General features: G+C 42.0%; 1 protein-coding gene and 1 non-coding gene across 2 annotated transcripts in view; both read right to left on the minus strand.

The window, feature by feature from the left end:
- The window catches only part of Sv2c (synaptic vesicle glycoprotein 2C), a 177,801-nt gene that overhangs the window by 135,059 nt on the left and 24,372 nt on the right, over positions 1 to 18,370 (minus strand). The gene's annotated exons all lie outside the window — the stretch shown is intronic.
- On the minus strand, positions 13,934 to 14,038 carry LOC114614586. The gene has a single exon (XR_003710352.1). It is a non-coding gene; the product is annotated as a U6 spliceosomal RNA (small nuclear RNA).

Raw genomic sequence — 18,370 nt, forward strand, 5'->3', positions numbered from 1 at the left:
ATACACACAGAGACATATATACACACATACCACACACACATACATATACACACACAGGCACACAGACACACACACATATATATACACAGACCACACATACACACATGCACACAGAGACACATATACAGAGATATACATCACACACCACACATACATACATACATACATACATACATACGCATACTATGAACATACAAATACTTGGTTTGGTGCTTACTATACCAAATATGTATGAAGCATTTTATGTAATCCTATATTTTTTCCTTGTTCTTCCAATCCTATAAAATAAATGTTATAGTCTCCATCTTTCAGATGAGAATACTAAAGCATAAAGAGATTAACAAGTCCAGGGCCACAGGGCTTGTCACAGAAGCTGGGGCTCCCTCTCTGATGCGTCTGAAGCCAGAGCCTTAACCTCATCCACCTCACTTAGTGCTCCCACTGGGGTGTGAGTAAGTACTCCAGCCTGCTTTCTATTCTATTCTTCCCTGTACTAAAGTTGTTTCACTACCTCTCCTCTAAGTTATGTTGTGGCTTTACAATAAAAGAGGTTGGAGTGACTAATGATATCTTTCACCAGTGATGCCTTTAAATGAACAGTGATTCCCAAGTGCAGTCTTGTTTGTTCATAGAAATGATCACAATATGGAGGCTGTCTTCCTAAAGATAAAATGATGAAGTTAAATGAGGTATAGTGACCAAGAGGGCAGGAACCTAGCAAAGCCTTGAAACTTCCACGATCTCCAAGGGGGACATAACGTCCTTTCTTACTCCTTTGCTATGAGATGACTATGCTGACTCTATTGCAGTGAGGGTTAAATGGCTTGCAGTTTACAGTTTTTAGGACAGAATTTGACATCTCTGAAATCAGTTTGCCTAGAGGCAGAACCTCCCATCAGGAGTTAGATGCACATCTTTTAGGAAAGAATAAGGGTCAAAGGTCAGGGAGGGCCATAATGAGCAGAAGACTTGGTCATGTATGATGCAAGAGAAGACCCCAGTATGGTCTTTCAGAAAGATGTCAGGCAGTTACTGATGTCTCCACCCAAGGTTTCACACTGCCACATATGTCAAGTGTCAGCTAAGGGCACCCGGGGTGACCCTGAAACACAGGGGCTTTCAGCATTCTGTACAGCGGTGAAAGCAGGTTCAGCACTATGGGGGCAGGTTTTGTAAAAGAACAGGTGGATGATGGAAACAAGGTGCAAAGGAAAGCTGGGAGAGCACAGTGAGAGGTATCCGCGTGTGTGTGGGCATCACACAAAAGTATCTCCTCTGGTAAGTGTGTCATCATCTTTCCTGTATTGGCAGTAATGGGGACCAAACTCGGGGTCTGAATACGCTGGGCAAACACGCTGACCCAGAGCTATAGCACCAGTCTTCAGGTTCTTGTGTAAATGCCCTGCTTGTATGCTGAGCCACAGAACTCATAGCTGACTAAAACTATGTTTTAAAGGTGATATTTAAAACAAATAACTTTACATCAAATGACACCATCTCTATTAAATGATAGGCACATTTTGCACAAATATATATATATATATATATACATATATATATATATATATATCAGTAAGAATTATTCTGGCAAGTAGTGTGATGTATGACTGTGTGTGTGTGTCTGTATGTGTGCTCGTGCTCACACATTCCCAAACACATTTTCTCTTTTGGCGGTTCACAAAATAGCATATACCTAGTAACACCATATAGTATTCTAAAGTTTCTTCACACAAGTTCCCATCACACACATGCATGAACACACACACACACACACACACACACACACACACCAGAGATAGATAGGTAGGTAGATAGATAGATAGATAGATAGATAGATAGATACTGTTTCCCCACAGAGCCTCCACCTTTCAGTCTTTCCCTCTCTTGTATCCCTCATCAACCATGCATACTGGCACCCATAGTCTGTTTTCAGTGACTGTCAAGCCAGATACCAAACTAGGCACTCCCACTCCGGAGCTCACCCGGTTAAGGACCGGATGAACTACCTCTTAATGAAACTGTGAGCCTGTGGTGGAAATGCATCTTTGGTAAAGGAGAACACGACACTAGGAGCCTGGGGATCATCTGGACTTTTTGCAAATGCCTGCTATGCAGGGATTGTGCAGAGGGGCTGATGACGAAAGGACTTAGTTCCCAGAGGCAGGGAGAATGGAGACTAGAGAGCTGTTACTAAAGGCATGAGGAGTTTTTATTTTCATAAAATGAAGGGCTATGAAGAAAGATGCTGACGATGGTTGTAGAATGAGTGTACAGTTAAAGATGATTAAATGTCTATTATGTTAATTTTATCACAATAAAAATACCAGAAACAAGATTTTATTAAATCTTTGAGAATTTTATAATATGTATTTTGATCATACTTTGCCCCCCCCCACTCTTCCCAAATTCACCCCTGACATTTCTCTTTGTCCTTTTTAAAAAACAAAGATAGTAGCTCATAGAAGATATCCAGGGGAAATTATTTTAAATTATATAGAATCAATCTCTGTGTGTCTCTTTCTGTGTCTCTCTCTTTGTGTCTCTTGCATGTGTGCACGTACACTCTTGCACACATATGCACAGAATCATGTGTGTTTCTACAACCCAGAGATATCATCCTTAACAGTGTTTGACTTTGAACACTTAGACTGCAGAGGCGCAAGCAAGCATGGGGCGTGGTGCACGGAGCACGGAGCACGGAGCACGGAGCACGGAGCACAGAGCACGGAGCACGGAGCTAGTTCCTGCATGTGTGTACCTGAAGCCCGGCTCAGATCGCTTCAGCATCTTTAACTCTTCCATTGTGGAATTCCCTTCTTGTGTTAGTGGCTTTCTCAAGCCATACAGGACTTCATGGCTTGCGTTGTCCATTTTGGCTGTCAGGACACCTTCTAGAACAGTGTTTCTCAGAACGTCACCTGTGGATCTCTAGAAAACCCCAAGGTAACGCTAGGAAGCTGTGGGCTTCTGTAACAAGGGAGTGGTTGTTTGGTTTCACTCTCCCATGAATGGACAGTGGCCTTCTGCAGGAGCTGCCTGATAGGTAGTAGCATCATTTCTCTAGTGGATGATGGAAAGTCTGCATATTAGAGAGAAACATTCAGGCTTACCTTCTAAAATTTTATGAACAGTTTTACTCACAAAATGAAACCTCCTTTAATAAGTTTTAAAAGTGAAAGCAGGTCTTAAAAAATAGAATTACTCTTACATGTTACAATCTAGCATTGTGAAACCTCCTGTGGGTTTTCTGTTTTTGTTTTGTTTTGGTAAATAGGGGTTTGTGATCACCTCTGCTATAGCTACAAATGGGTAACAAACTGTTGAACTAGTTCGCCTATCATTTGCTCTCAGTAATTCTGGATTCCAAATTGTGCTCAACTGCTGTAAGGCTTGGGGTTTCCGTCTTGGCTAAGTGGTAGACAGCTGTAGGCTGTCCTTCTACCAGGCAGAGGTGGACAGTGTGTTCCCATCTCCCAGCTGGCCTGTTAACCACACCCTGGTTATAATCTTGCAACAGTCTCAGTCCCCATGCTGGCATGTCCTCTTTTTCATTACATTCCCCAAGGATTTCTTTGTCCTTCAGGGATCAGTCATTTTGATCAGTATTTTGAAATATTACCCAGGGCATGGACTAGGGTATAGAGCTGGAGAGAGCAGACTGGGAATGTACTCATTCTGGATGGATGCTTTCATAATTTGCTTTGATATTGCAACTTTCTTTAGCTTATAAATATTATTCTACCACTTTAGTTTACATTGAACTATAATTAATATGACCTGACTCCTGCCATTGGGCAATTAGGTGGGTTTTTTTATTATTAGCAATGAATACTGAGAATTCCTGAGGTCAAAAGGAAAGCAGAATTTTGGTAATTTAAAAATCACTGTATTGTCATATGGGAAGATTTAAAAGGTGCTCTGTTTTCCTGTCTTTTCGCCTATACCAGAAATTGGTGTCTGGGATGGATGAAGAGCATGTTTTAGCATTTAAAGTTGCATTTGAACTCGGGTAAAATTGAACATTTCTCATGAAATGCTCGTTCTGTGCTGTTTTCAATCTGGGTTGACAGTAGGTTTAGTGGTCACTTCCAGAAAGACATGTCTGTGTTTTAGCCACCAGGATATATAAATGGTATCTTAGCTGAGAAAAGTAAGTAATTGTGTCAAAATATTGAGATAAAACCTCCCTGAACTATGTGGGTATGGTGTAGATCTAGGAACAACTGTTCTTGTGAGAGAGGACAGGAAAGACATGGAAGGGAAGCAGTCCAGATTGCAGCAACAGCCAGAAGCCAAGGGGTCCTAGACCTACCCACCCTGGGATCCTAGACCCACCCACCCTGAGGGACAAGGAAGGCATCTCTGCTGGAGAGGCTGCGGGTCTGCTAATACCTCCATGCTGGGATTCTGGCATATAGAACAGAGAGAAGATAAGTTTCAAGTCACTCAGTTTGTAGCAGACAAATCTGGGAGGCAGACACAAGACACTAACACAGTCTTTTGCTTATTGAATTTTAAGAGGAACAGAAGCCCCCTCCTCTCTCTGTGTACGTGTGTGCGCGCGCGCTATAAATATTTTTCTCAGATTGTCTTATCCACAATAAATTTTTGCCATGAATAGCTATTATAAATTATTTTTATTCTTATGTAATCTACTTAACTAGGTTCTCTGTTCGTATTTTCTGCCTTATTAGCAAATTTGTTAGGGCCCTGTTGAGCTTCTAAAATATGTGTCTATAGTAGAGCTAGTTTTTGCTTAGTTGTTGAATGTTTAGTTTTGTAACTTATTTTGTATATGGTATGAGGTAGGGCTAGCTACCAAATATTTCAGAAACAGTTATGAAAATATCCCTGTGACAAGAAACAATGTTCTTACAGATGTTAATGCCTCTTCAGAGCCCCATTCTGCCTCAATGATAGCTGTCTATTGTAAGCTGTACTTGTTTGACCTTTTATCTTTTGCTATATTTTATACCAGTGCATGCTCCCCTCATGGCTCATTATTTTCAAGTATATTCTTAATATTTTCATCTGCTTTCTCTTCCAAATAAGCTTTAGAATTGCTTAGCCATTTCTTTCAGAGAGTTTTCTATTAATGCTGCACTAAGTTTAAAAATTAATTCTGGAACTAAAACAGTCTGACAGTTAACCTGCTCAATCCATATAAATAGGTTATCCACGCTTTCATTAATGCTACTCAGTGAAGTTTATATAGTTCTTTATTGTGCCAATTATTTAATAAACAACGTATATACATACATAATACATGTATTTGAAGCATTTTTATATTAATTTGTATATTTGCTTATTGGTTTCTCAGACCATGACATGTACTCTGGCCACAAGCTCTTGTTCCTGTCAAACTCATCAGACGGTGTGGTAACCAACATATACTCTGGTCACAAGCGCTTGCTCCTGTCAGACGCATCAGAGGGTCTGATAGATGTCTCCTGTGGAACCCCATCATCTATGGGAGAATTCATCAAGGAGAAGATAAGGTAGTCTGCAAAGACTGAATCAGACTTACTAGAGGGTAATTCAGCAAGGGAAGTCTGAGAACACCATGCTCACAGAGACTGCTCTGCAGGAAGAACTGGCAAGCAGACCTAGGACATCTTCAGTTGAGCCTAGAAAGAGTTCAGCACTCCTAGATTCAGTCCCTAAGTCACCAGCAACATCTTATGATCCTGTGGGGAAACCAGATGTCCAAGAAGAATTCAAATAATTTGCATTATGAAGAACACTAGGCTAAAAGAAAGAAAAAAATCCAACCACATGTGACATCTAGTCTTAAAAAGCAGAGAAGCACTTATTTCCATTAAATAACCAATGACATTCTCACAGAGGATTTCCCCACATTGTGGGACTGCCAGGCTTGAAAAGGGCCATCTGTGAATCTGCCTCTTCCACTGGGACTTCAGAATCATGTAAAGGGAACTCCGTGGGCAAAGCCAGGAGCTGAGTTCCTTCCAGGAAGCCTGGCCTGGAAGATATGCAGCATGGGCGGGGAAGAGCAGCAGCCTTCCCTTCATGATACTCGTTTATTTCTGCAGTGACTAAAAGACCATCCACACTGTATTCATTAAGGACCGGTGATGTATCAGGCATTATCTTAGGAGCTGAAAATCAGAATCTGACCAAGACATACTAAGTCTCTGATTATATAGAATTTCCTCCTCAGTCATCACAATGGAAAAAAAAAAGAACATACTTCCATGCAGCGGTCAGTTCTAGAAATAAAAACAAGGCCTGGTGGGGCCTCAGAGCAGCACTGCTCTGTGGATCTTCCATGTTGACGTTCCATATCCCAGGTGCCACTTTGAAACATAATGACTACTCATAGCTGGTGGCTGCCCAAAGGGATCATGCAGGGTTGCCCAGTGGAGGAGGAGGAATTATAGGAGTTGTGGTCCATGGAGTGCTGAATGGAAGGTAAGCTTGAGTAAGAGCTGACTCCAGCTAGGATGGAGGTCATGCTGCTAGCCTGGGGCTCAGACACAGAACAGCGTGCAAGAATGAGGCCATCCAGTGGAGCAAGTTAGAGAAAGTGGGTAACTAAACAGAGTCAGGGAGAATAAACAAAGTGATTAGGGACAGATCATTGCAGACTTTAAAGGTTATGGGAAGAGCCTTGGGTTTGTGTCTTAGATGAACACAGGGTACAGAAATACACCAGTTCATTTTCCATTGCTATAACAGAGTACAATAGATTGTCTACTCAATAAAACTTAGAGATTAGCTTAGAGTTTCAGAGGCTAAAAGCCCACGATCACACAGTTCTCTTTGTTCGGCCTCTGACAAGGCCCCCTTAGCCATGACACAATATGGCAAAGAAGCAGAGAGGAAGATGGCTGCATGCAGAAAAGATTCCATGGTAAGTCGATAAGCCAAAGACCAGGGAGGAGCCAGACTTGCTCCCAGACCCACTGCCAGACCTACTGTTGTGAATATAAACTCCCTGAATGAGACCAGCATTAATCCTTGGAGGGCAGTGCCATTGTAATGTAATTCTGTCCACACTCCACCACTTCCTGACCAGTGCACTGGGCATCAAGTGCTTAAGCCATGGACCATGAGGGCATGAACCGTATTCAAGTCTTAGCAGGCAGTGACAGGATCTAGAAGAACACAACTCGGAGGTGCAAAACAAGAGTTTTCTTTAGGGCTAGCTTCACCCAATCATTGGAGACTCAGTATTTGTTCCTTGATCCCGTTAGCTCTGCCCTTTGACATTTGTAGACATGTTTATTGTGACTACAACCATATTATAATGAATCAATGACTTCTCTGTGTTTAATGTCCTTAGAGGCAAACTAGAGGAAGGAGGGCAGATGAAAAGTCAAAGTAATAAAAAAAAAAAATTCAGGCTGTGCCCAGTAGCTGCTCTGTAAGTACCAGGACAAAACTGGAGTCCTTTATTCCCTGTTTGTAAGGAAATAAATACAATTAGATGAGAAAGAAATGACACCACTGTTGCAGAATACTTGATGACATTGAGAATCCTGAGATGTGTTATTTAATGGAAAACTGTTTCTAGCTGTGGTGTGGCTCAGCCCTACCACATACCTTTAATTCAAGAGTTTTCTATTTATTGTAAACAGGATTAAATAAAGTCAACCGCAGGTCAAGAGGTGGAGCAAGCAACCAGGTGACAGGGAATGAACATAGAACAAAAACCCACAGAAAGTAAGAGAGAGTCAGGAGGATGGCTAGAGAAACGCATAGGAAGCAGGAGAGAGGGACATTCAACTTGAGGGGTTTTGAGATGGTATGGAGAAGGAGCGCTTTCTTTGGGGAATGTCGGCAGAGGAGGAAGGTCAGCTGGGTGATTTCTCTGCCTCTCTGAGCTAGCGGGCTTTCACTACAGTGTCCGGCTCCTGAGTCTTTATTGGTAAAATCAAATGTTTGGGGCTTCGTTTTTAAAAACAACACATCATCTATAAATTAGACATGTCTACTTTGTATGTTTAAAGGTTGCTATAGAGCCAGCTAAATGCTCATTTGAGGAATTGCATTGACCCAAAGATGGAAAACTAAAAGCAGTCATATCTCCTCCCATCTGTCCCCTCAGCACAACAGGTGCACAGGCTCTCACCAGTCCTTACAAGAACTCAGCATCCCTTGAGAAACAGGTGGCTCAGACATATTGAAATGACTTAAGTTTTAGGTATAAATGGTGGTCTTGTTTATAAGTCAGATACACACGTGGGTACCAGCACTGCCTGTGTCCTTACTAGCCTGACAGCACTAGTTCAAAATGAATAAGAATAGTGATTTAAGACTAAAACAGGAAAGACCACACTTGGCCAACAGGATCTAACTGGTGAATGCCAGTTTGCTGGAAATTAAAGAATGGAAGGATGTAGTCAGAATTCATCACTCAGCAGTAACGCTGAAATTTCCTTTCTAGAATGGAAAGAACAGTAATTAACTAGGTTGGCTGTGTCCTGCCCCACCCTAAGAGCAGAGCTGGATGTCAAGGGACTGAGACTCATTCTCTCCATTGTTTGTCACTGCCCTGTCCTCCAGGGTTTAGCCCACAAAGGAAAACTCTAGTAGGCATGTCTGTTTCTAGTCTGTCTGTCCATCCTGCTGCAGGGACCAGGGTCATGGGATTAGCATCGTAGAGATTTGGTGCAATTTAAAAGCACAGTGAGGGTATCAATTCTGCCTCCTTCACATCACCCTCATTGGAGGCAAAAAACTCCCCCAGACCTCAGTTTAGCCTCAGGAATGTCAACAAGATGGGCTGCTGTGTCCCCTCCCCGCACCCCCCAGCACAGCCTGGAAACCTCATGGTTTCCTTCTGCTTTGTCTAAGTTCTACTTGGTAAATATTTCATTTTGCCAGGTTCCTGGAAGTGGCCACAAACGCAGCTGCCTGTGTTTACTTGGGCACCACCTGAGCACAGAGACAAAATCCCCAGAGTACTGTCCCTGTGGAATACCCAATGCAGTTTCCCTAGCTTGAGGTCTCTAGAAAAGAGGTGCCAGAGCCTCCCTGAACATCACCACAGGTACTCACAGCTCTGGGGAGAGGCAGCTTTGGGACCAAGAAGGTTATTGATGCACAGTTCCCCAAAGAGCTTGGAAAAAGCAAGAATACTGGATCATCACAGTATCCTATGCTCTGTGTGTTCTAGTTAGGGTTCAGCTCAGTGCACAGCAGTTCTCTGGCTAAGAAACAGGCTTGGAGAAGCAGGTCTTTAATTGAAGAAATTCTCTCTCTCTCTCTCTCTCTCTCTCTCTCTCTCTCTCTCTCTCTCTCTCTCTCTCCCCCCCTCCATGTGTGTGCATGTGCATGTGTGCGTGTGTGTGTGTGTGTGTGTGTGTGTGTGTAATAGAAAAGAACAATATAAGATGTTAAAGGAATCACTCTCCATTCTATTTTCTAGTAAAGTCTTTACTGTCTTGGGAGAAAAGAGCTATTGAACTAATTCACTCACAGCATATAAAGAAAAGATGGGGTACTTCTCCCTCTTTTGAGACATTTCTTTCTCAATGGAATGTGTAAATGCTTAAGCTAAGTGATTGGCTATGAACGCTGGATTTTGGAGGACAGGAGGTACTTCTGGGCTGAGGGCCCTCTACCTGGACTACTGAATATTAACCAGTGTATGAGAACTGATCTGCTCCCAAAGCAATAGTCACAAGGAAAGTCAGAAGCCATCCAAACGTATTGATAGATTCCAGGTTCTATAGGGGAAGGGACAATGTTTTGGCTCATCTTGGATTCTTAATGCCTGAGACAATCTCACTGCATGCAGCAAAGTAACCTGCTGCATAGTATGTATAAATCACCCCCAACCGTAAGCACACAGAAGTGAAATAAAGGCCTCTGGGTGCTCTTCATCTAGGGACTTTACTTCCTATGGGAACACACTACAGACAATTGCCTTACAGTTTCCTAGGATCTACACACTGATACTGTGGAATGGGATAAGACCTAAATTGAGCTAATAAGCCCAAAGGTAGACAAGTAGCAGTGCTCACTGCCTAATGAAAACATATAATAAGAATTCAATATAGATTGAAAATAAACCACAAAACCCACAACCCAAACATAGTCTGAGCCTTTTTCACACACTCATGCTAGATACTGGGACTATCCTATTTCTAGAGCCAAGTATCATTCAACTTTGACCTCATGCACCAAGAGTAAAATAATTTTTATTACCTTTTGGGGGGCTGCAAACCCACTGCAAATTGGACCACAGAAAAGCTCATTCCTGACCCAGGAAGACATGATTGGTAACTGGTCCCAAAACTACATCACAAGAAAAATTTAAAAGTTTTTCTTAAAGAAGGAAGGAGAAGATGCAGCTAATGACATCAGGAAAATGTCTGTCACCTTCTCCCCATCTTTAAGCAGGTCATCTGCCTTAAATAATATAACGTGTTAACTGGGTACTCTGGGGGCCTTCTCTCCGTGTAACTGGTCCTATCTTTGGCCCTCTGGTGTCTTTTCTCCACACATCTGTCACAGAAATCCTTCTAACCACGTGACAGGAGACATTCCTCCCCTCTGAAAGCCTCTGAGGGGCTTCCTTCCCATGCCTCTGGCCCCACATGACCCGATCCAGGTCCTCAGCTTCACTGTTCATCATTGGCTTCTCTCTACCCAGCCATACTGACCTGTGACATGCCAAACCTCCTTCTGCTTCAGAGTCTTTGTGCTTGCTATTCTATCTTTCTAGAATGTTCTTCATGCAAGTTCACTGCTGGAGGATCCCTCTCAACTTTTTTCTGGGAGGCAGATCCAAGAGGGTCAGGAAGTAAAGATCATTTTCAGCTACATTTAAAGTTGGCTTTCCAAGAATAAATAAACAGACAAACAAATAAACAAATAAAATAAGCTAACAGAAGCACCACATAGAGCTGTAGGCCATAGCGTCCCTACATCACCATTCCTGGACAGTAACCTTGATCATATCCCAATCTGACAACACAGTACACAGAGTTCATTGTCTGACTTACCCCACAGGATAACACTCACGACAAGCAAGACTCTCCCTGGGTCATTTTCATCTAAATCCTATTACCTAAGAGAACACGAACACATCACAAGACTATTTGTTAAACAAACAAAAATAAACATAGAAAGTCAGGTAAAGACACTCTTAGATAAAGATAAGTCCTACTTTCTGGCCTTCTCAGAACCTTTGAAATGCCAACATGCCTCATGTGCCTCCAAAGAAGGGTCAGTTAGCACGACCAAACTCAGACCTTAGAGCCCTTCACCAGCAAAGCATCCTCCAGGAGAATCCTTGGGACCAGCGCTGGGGAGCTCTGCAGTGGCACATCAGGAGTAAAACATGGTTCTCACCAGGCCAATGAGGAGAGAGCTCACAAACAAGGATGGAGGCTTCCTCTGTGATCAGTGTGGTTCACACACCACAGAGCAGCCCATGTGGCAGTAAGACCCCGGGGGAGATCATTTATTCCTATATTTCTTGATCCCATCTTGGGAAGGCAAAAGAATCTTCATGTGAGGAAGCTGAATGGTGGTGGGGAAGGGTGGCAAGGAGACCAGCGAGAAGGAGGGATAGCCTGTGACCTAGACAGCCACTCCCAATCCCACTGTAATCATAGCTCCCCAAAATACATCACAGTGTTTGGTGAGGCAGGGGAGTGGGCTCACTGCCTTCCTCTGCTAGATGGAGGAAGACATTGCATGCTGAAAGTGGGTGCTACGTTATAGCTGTCACCAAATAAGAACAGACCTAAGGGCATCCAAGAGACAGAGGTTTTGAGGGATGCCCTACTATTGGATGGAAAAACAAAACAAAGAAAAAACACACCAGAACAACAAAGATACAATGAGTGGACTATTCACTTCCTGGATATGGCTTCATCTGCTTAAGATGCTTTTGGTTCTAATTCTTTCAAAGATTCCCTCTCCCCCATATGTTCTCTCAAGGTAAGTAGAGCCAAGCAGACCCCTTTTCCTCAAATGTTTCTTCATGTAGAATGACACTGATAATACAATATGGCCAGGGTTCAACCTTCAGCCACTGGATGTGTGGGGACACGCATTTGCGGTGTGCCATCTGCATAGCACACATCATTAAGTATTTCACATGCACCATCACCCTTGACCCTCATAACTACTTAGTACAGGTAGAACACTAAGTGGGTTCAAGTCATGAACCAATGCTCTGACAGCTCTGGAGGGTGACAGTCACAGTGGTGGAGTGGCATAGCTCCCTCTGAAACCCAAAGAGCATCTCTCCTTGGCATTTCCAGTACTTTATGGTGCTCCTGGGTCCCAGCATTCCTAGTTTGTCTTTGTGTGGTTCCACTTTCCACCACAGCTCTTATGACTTGCTTCCTATGTGTCTGTTCCCAAGTTTCTCATAAGGCTACCAGACAGGCTAGTACTCCCCCTTAACTAACGGCGTTACCTTAAACTGACTACATGTGCAAAGATCCTACTTCCAAACAAGGTCCCATTCATAGATATTGGGAGTTTGGATATCAATTTTATATCCATGTGATACCCAGGTCAAATACCAAAGCATAATGTGAGGCTTTGGCCAGAAACCAAACTGCAGTCTTTCTTACCCGGAAAGGTTAAGTGCTAACACAGCGACCCAAGGGAAATAGATTTTTTTTCTATAAAGTATAAATATCTCATTCTATAGAAGAGAATACTGTCTTAGGACTTTTATTACTGTGATGAACCACCATGACCAAAAGCAAGTTGAAGAGGGAAAGGGTTTATTTGGCTGATGCATCAACCTTATCAAAGTCAGGACAGGAACTCAACCAGGGCAGGAGTCTGGAGGCAGGAGCTGATGCAGAGGCAATGTAGGGTGCTGCTTACTGGCTTGCCCATCATGGTTTGCTCAGCCTGCTTTCTTACACAACCCAGGACCACCAGTTCAGGGTGCAACCATACACAATGGCTTGGATTCTCATATATCAATCATTAATTAAGAAAATGTCTTACAGGCTTGTCTATGGCCCAATCTTATGGAGGCATTTGTTTTTAAATGGAGGTTCCCTCCTCTCAGATGACTCCAGCCTGTGTCAAGTTACCAAAAAACCATCTAGTACAAACACAGTGAGGAGGAGAACATGAAGAGCCCCTGGGCCAGGGAACTTTACATAAACACACAGACACTAACATGCTTCTTGAGAGCGGTTTTTGTACCTGTGGTCCCTGTCTAATCTTGCCTTGTCTCCATCCCTCCATCTCTCTGTTCCCTTATTTTTATCAGTACGTCTGTCCTCTTTTGTCCTTCTGTGGACGGCATCCTTCTCATTTCATCTCTGGAACAGTAATGTAACTTTAGTCATCCGTCTTTGTCGTTACTTAAAAAAAAAGAATTTTTAAAACCCTAAACATTTTAAAACATCTTAAAGCTTCTTTCTCGTCTGTTGATCACCTTTTGACTCTCCACCTGTCAATCAAGTGGGCAAGCGCCCACCCCAAAAAGGTTTCTTGTGCTCTGTAGAGCCAAATACTTGGAAAAACACATGAAAAACAAATAGCTTTAACATCTCCCTACTTTGTTGTGTAAACTAAGTGTGAATGACCTTTTCTTCAGATGTGACTCTGCATATTTTGGTTTTCTGTAAAGTTTAAAAGGATTGGTAGCTGTTCTACTGGCTTCAAAAATGAAATATTTTAGCTGTGTGTGGTGGCACATGCCTATAATGCCAGCGTTCAGGAGGCAGAGGCAGGAGGATTGCTGCAAGTTTGCTGTTAACTCTGTTCTACATAGTGAGTTTCAGGCCAGCTAAACTTTCATAAGACACTTTATCCAAAAGAAGAATAAAGAATTTAAAAAACAACCAATCCTTAACAGAACACTATAAAATTTAATCCTACTGAGAAAAACTGATCCTCTTAAGGGCTCCTTAAGTATCCTTCATATATTTCATGCAATCAATTCTCAATTCTTTCTTATTTAAATATAATTCTTTTAAAATATGGAATGCTCCTCTCATTTGTATGCCGTCCATCCTTGCGTTGGAACTATGCTAATCTTGTCTGTGTCGTGCCAGGTTTAGGACATGCGCTTCAAGAGAGCATATATGTAATCAATTCCTCCCACTCAACACTGTGCTGAATGAACGCGCCACTTGGAAACTATTATTTACTTGTTTTATTTGGATTGTGATTTTGTAAAACCTGACTCTGGGTCAGCCCACTGATGGATGGGAGCATTAGCTAGACTGTATTTAATGGCCTAAAGGTTGGGATTATACTCACAGAAGTAATGATATATTAAATACTTGGATTTACCATAGAAACAAGATTGCACCACTGTCCAAAGCCAGAATTAAGCAGAACAGATTGATTTTGCAGTCCCATTTTACTTTTGAAGAAATTTCCAAATGTGTTAATCCTTTCAATGCTCACTGATTTTCCTAAGAAGTTAAATATTAGAGTTACTTATTTTCCCATTTGACGATTTAGTCAGTTCTGTTAGTAGTTAATCCTTTGTCTTCATTTGGTGGGGGGTACATTAATTCAGGGGTACTGCATATCTCTTCAGCTCTTGCTACTCTCTGAATGGCTTTGTTCTTTCATCGTTGGGAATGTGCTTATAGACTTTGGTTTTATGTCGGGTACTTTAGACACTTGGGGTGCAACAGGAAAGATCCCCTGGTTCATGGAGCTTGAATGCTAACAAAGAAAAATGTGAAAATAAGCATGTAGTTTCCTGAAGGTGAGTGTACTGTCAAAAGAAAAAAAATGAATAAAGGCAATGAGACCTAGGGAGTGATCTGATGTAGCAATAATCAGATAATTCAATTAGGGCGTACTGAGACGAGGCTTACAGGAGGAAAGAACCATTTGAAAGGATAACGGGAAAAAGAATGCCCGAAGCAGGATGGAGAGAACAGAATCCCTCAGCGAGGCCTACACATGGTGTGTCAGAGGAATAGAAAGGGTCCAGCGGTGAGACTGGATGAGAGCAACAAAAGGAATAGCAAAGGTTGAACTCCCAAAGGCAGTAAGAGGTAGGATCCTGTGAAGCCTATGATTCTCTTAAGGATTTGGGCTCTTACAGAGTCCTGAGCAGAGAAGAGGTGTGATTGGACTCCACTCCAGTTAGTGCTCTGACTACACTCTGGGTCCTAGAAGGCAGGAACAGAGACACTAACAGAGGGGCTGGGCTTTGGTACATCAAGCTATCAGACAATTGTTGGGGATGGTAGTAGACATGATGGGAAATAGTTATAATTTAAAACTGCAGGCACAAGACTTTTCTGATGTAGGCTGAGAAGAAAAAGAGTGTGTGTTTTCCATCCACGAAGTAGAGGAAGGATAACGAAGCAGCAGGAGTTGGTGTGAGGTATAGAGAAAGGTTAAAAGTTTGACTTTTGCATCTATCATAGCTAAGGGAGAAGGGGGTGCCAAGCAGAAGCATGACTGGATTTTAAAGGCATAACAATGAATGTGATAGTCCAAGGAAAATGCATGGGAAGAAAAGACAAGACTGTGGGAGAAAGGAGACAAGAGGAGAAGAGGGGGTTACAGTCTGGCTCACGTAGGCTAAGAGGCAGGGAGGGAGAAGAGGATATGCCACCAAAGTCAAACAAGAAGGAATCCATGTGGAGAAGAAAGACAAAGAGTGTGGCATCACTGGGAATTCATGTGAAGACCCAAGGAAGAGCTATACAGTAGTCAGGCTCTAGACAAGACACCAAAAGGAGGAAACTTGATGTAAATAATGATCAAGTCAACAGCTAACAAAAAGATGAAAGAGAAGTCCAAGGTGTCATAAAGGTGTCAGCCGCCGGAAACATAACTAAACTACCTCCTGAGTTCAGGGAGGGGGATGGGGGAGCAAAGACGAGAAGTTTTAGTTCTTACCTAAGTTTACAGGGAGGGCCCATAGATCTGAAAACCAGACTTTCAAAAAATCAATTGCTCTTGTCTGGTCTGAAGGACCAAGAAGAGACTCTGAGAGGAGTTTTGGATCCCTGCTCTACAATGAGGATGCTCACTGTCTGCTTGAGGCAGTGATGGGCCAGTATAAGGCAGTATTTTAATATGATTATCATGTGGGTTTGCACTACCGTCATTAACACTGCTGAAGGCTGGAGAAGACAGATGGGTACTGAGAATTGTCCTCCGGATTTAGTTTCAATTCCTTGACCAAATAAATACCTTGAGGAAACGCTGACCTTGTTTGTTTCTGAGTCGAGATGGCCAAGCATTTCAGCACTTTGGTCAGCTCCTAGGCCAGGACGACAGACATCAGAGCAGTTAAAATATCTTCACAAACTTGTAACCATCTACACGCTGCTGTCTTCAGATAGTCCCTCTGCAGACTTTTAATGTGATAACTACAAGTGAGCTAAAGCAGTCCTGGAAATAAACATAACTTTGTATTCCAGTAAGATGTCCATGAATGGTTAAAAGCAGGTGGTTAGTCTTCGTCTATTTTTTCTGGAGGTAAAGGAGAAATTCCTTAAGTCTGGAAAAATGTCAATGCAGATTTTGGAGACCTGGACACATGCATGATAATTCACTGAGTTTTCTGTTTGCTCTTAAATTGAAATTTATAAGGCAAACTAATATTTTTCAATACTAAAACTCACAGAACACAAAGTAAAGATGGGGATACTGTGAAAACTGCATTTGTTATTAGGTACATCTGAGAATTTTGATGATGAGAATTAGCCAAGGATGATACCTAAACTGCTATGTTATGACCTATAAAAGCACCCTCATTTTTCATAGGAAAGCAACAAGACATTCCTAAGCTAATGGGAAGTTAAAACACTGGAAGCCAAATTGGAAAGAAAATGCTTACATTGTCTCTCACTGTTGGTTATTATTTGAAATTGGTGACTTTCTATTCTTAGAATTAGTTATGTGGATCTAAAATAAATAGTAAGACAGAATTATAAAACTCCTTTTAAAAAGGGAGGTAGAAACATGAAGAATGGCACTCATGAATCAATGCAGAATAGCTCATTAACCTAAGCAAGCTCGGCCATGGGTTACAGTCTTAACTTCTCAGCAAATTAACTTAAGCAAGCTCGGCCATAGGCTGTACTCTTCGCTTTGTTGTGCTGAGTTTCAGTGAGACCAGAAATTTCATTTTCATATTTGTGCTTCAGCTTCCAGAGCCTGAAACCTCACAGAGGAGCTTCTGTATTTTGCTAAACACATACACTGTGGAAAATTAATCTAACTGGCATTCCACTGGAAGTGTATCTGCTCAAGCAAAACTGAGTGAAGCATTAACTATGTGCATTACTTATCATATTTTGCAATAGTATATTAGTTGCTGATAAACATCAAAATAGAAAACAAATAATTTGATAAAACTTGAAATAATCTGAAAACAAAGTTAAAGGACCTCTGGTTCATGTGTGAGTATGTGTTGTGGTGTGTGTGTGTGTGTGTGATGTGTGGTCTATGTGTGAGATGTGTGTGCATGTGTCATATGTATGTGATGTGTGTGTATGATGTGTGTGTGTGGGGTGTGTGTGATGTGTGTGTGTGGTCTATGTGTGAGATGTGTGTGCATGTGTGGTGTGTATGTGATGTGTATGTGTGATGTGTGTGTGATGTGTGTGATTTGTCTGTGTGTGTGATGTGTGTGATGTTTGTATGTGGTATGTGTGATATGTGTGTAGTGTGTGTGTACATACATGCATGTGTGTGTGATGTGTATGCATGTGGTGTGTGACATGTATGTAAAATGACAATTTCTATTTGGTGATATTTCTAAATAGTTTTTGCAGTGCTGTGACAAAGAATTTATTTTGAAATTCAAGACAGAAAAAATTTTCTTTAAAATTCCCAACAATGGCCTAGCAGGTAATGCCTGTGATTCTGAGTTGCATCTGTGAGATGCACACCACAGGAGGTGAGAAACAATCCCAACTGCTTGTCCTCTGATACCACATGTGTGCAGTAAGTAACTGCAATTAAAATATTTTTAAGACTTTTGTTTGATTTTTCTTTGACTCAAGGTCTCACCATGTAGTGCTAGCTGTCTTGGAACGCACTATGTAGACCAGGTTGGCCCCGAACTCACAGAGATCCATCTGCTTCTGTCTCCCAGGTGCTGGGATTAAAGGTGTGCACCTGTACTCATGGCAAGATTTTTTTTTTACATACTTGTGTATTTTTCCCACATGCATAGAACATATCATGTATGTGCCTAAAGTCTATAGAGGTCAGAAGAGGATATTGCATCCTTTGGAACTGGAGTTATAGATAGCTGTGAGCCATCATGTTGGTGCTGTGAGTGGAACCCAGGTTTTCTGGCGCTCTTACCTACTGAGCCATCTCTCTAACCCTTGCTCAACCAAACACATGTGGACGTGATGGATTATCTCTCTTAATTTCTTTTGTCGTTGCGGTGGTTGTCTTGTGCATATGTGTGTATGGT

This window comes from Grammomys surdaster, unplaced genomic scaffold (genome assembly GCF_004785775.1).
Source record: "Grammomys surdaster isolate TR1022 unplaced genomic scaffold, NIH_TR_1.0 126391, whole genome shotgun sequence".
NCBI lineage: Eukaryota > Metazoa > Chordata > Mammalia > Rodentia > Muridae > Grammomys > Grammomys surdaster.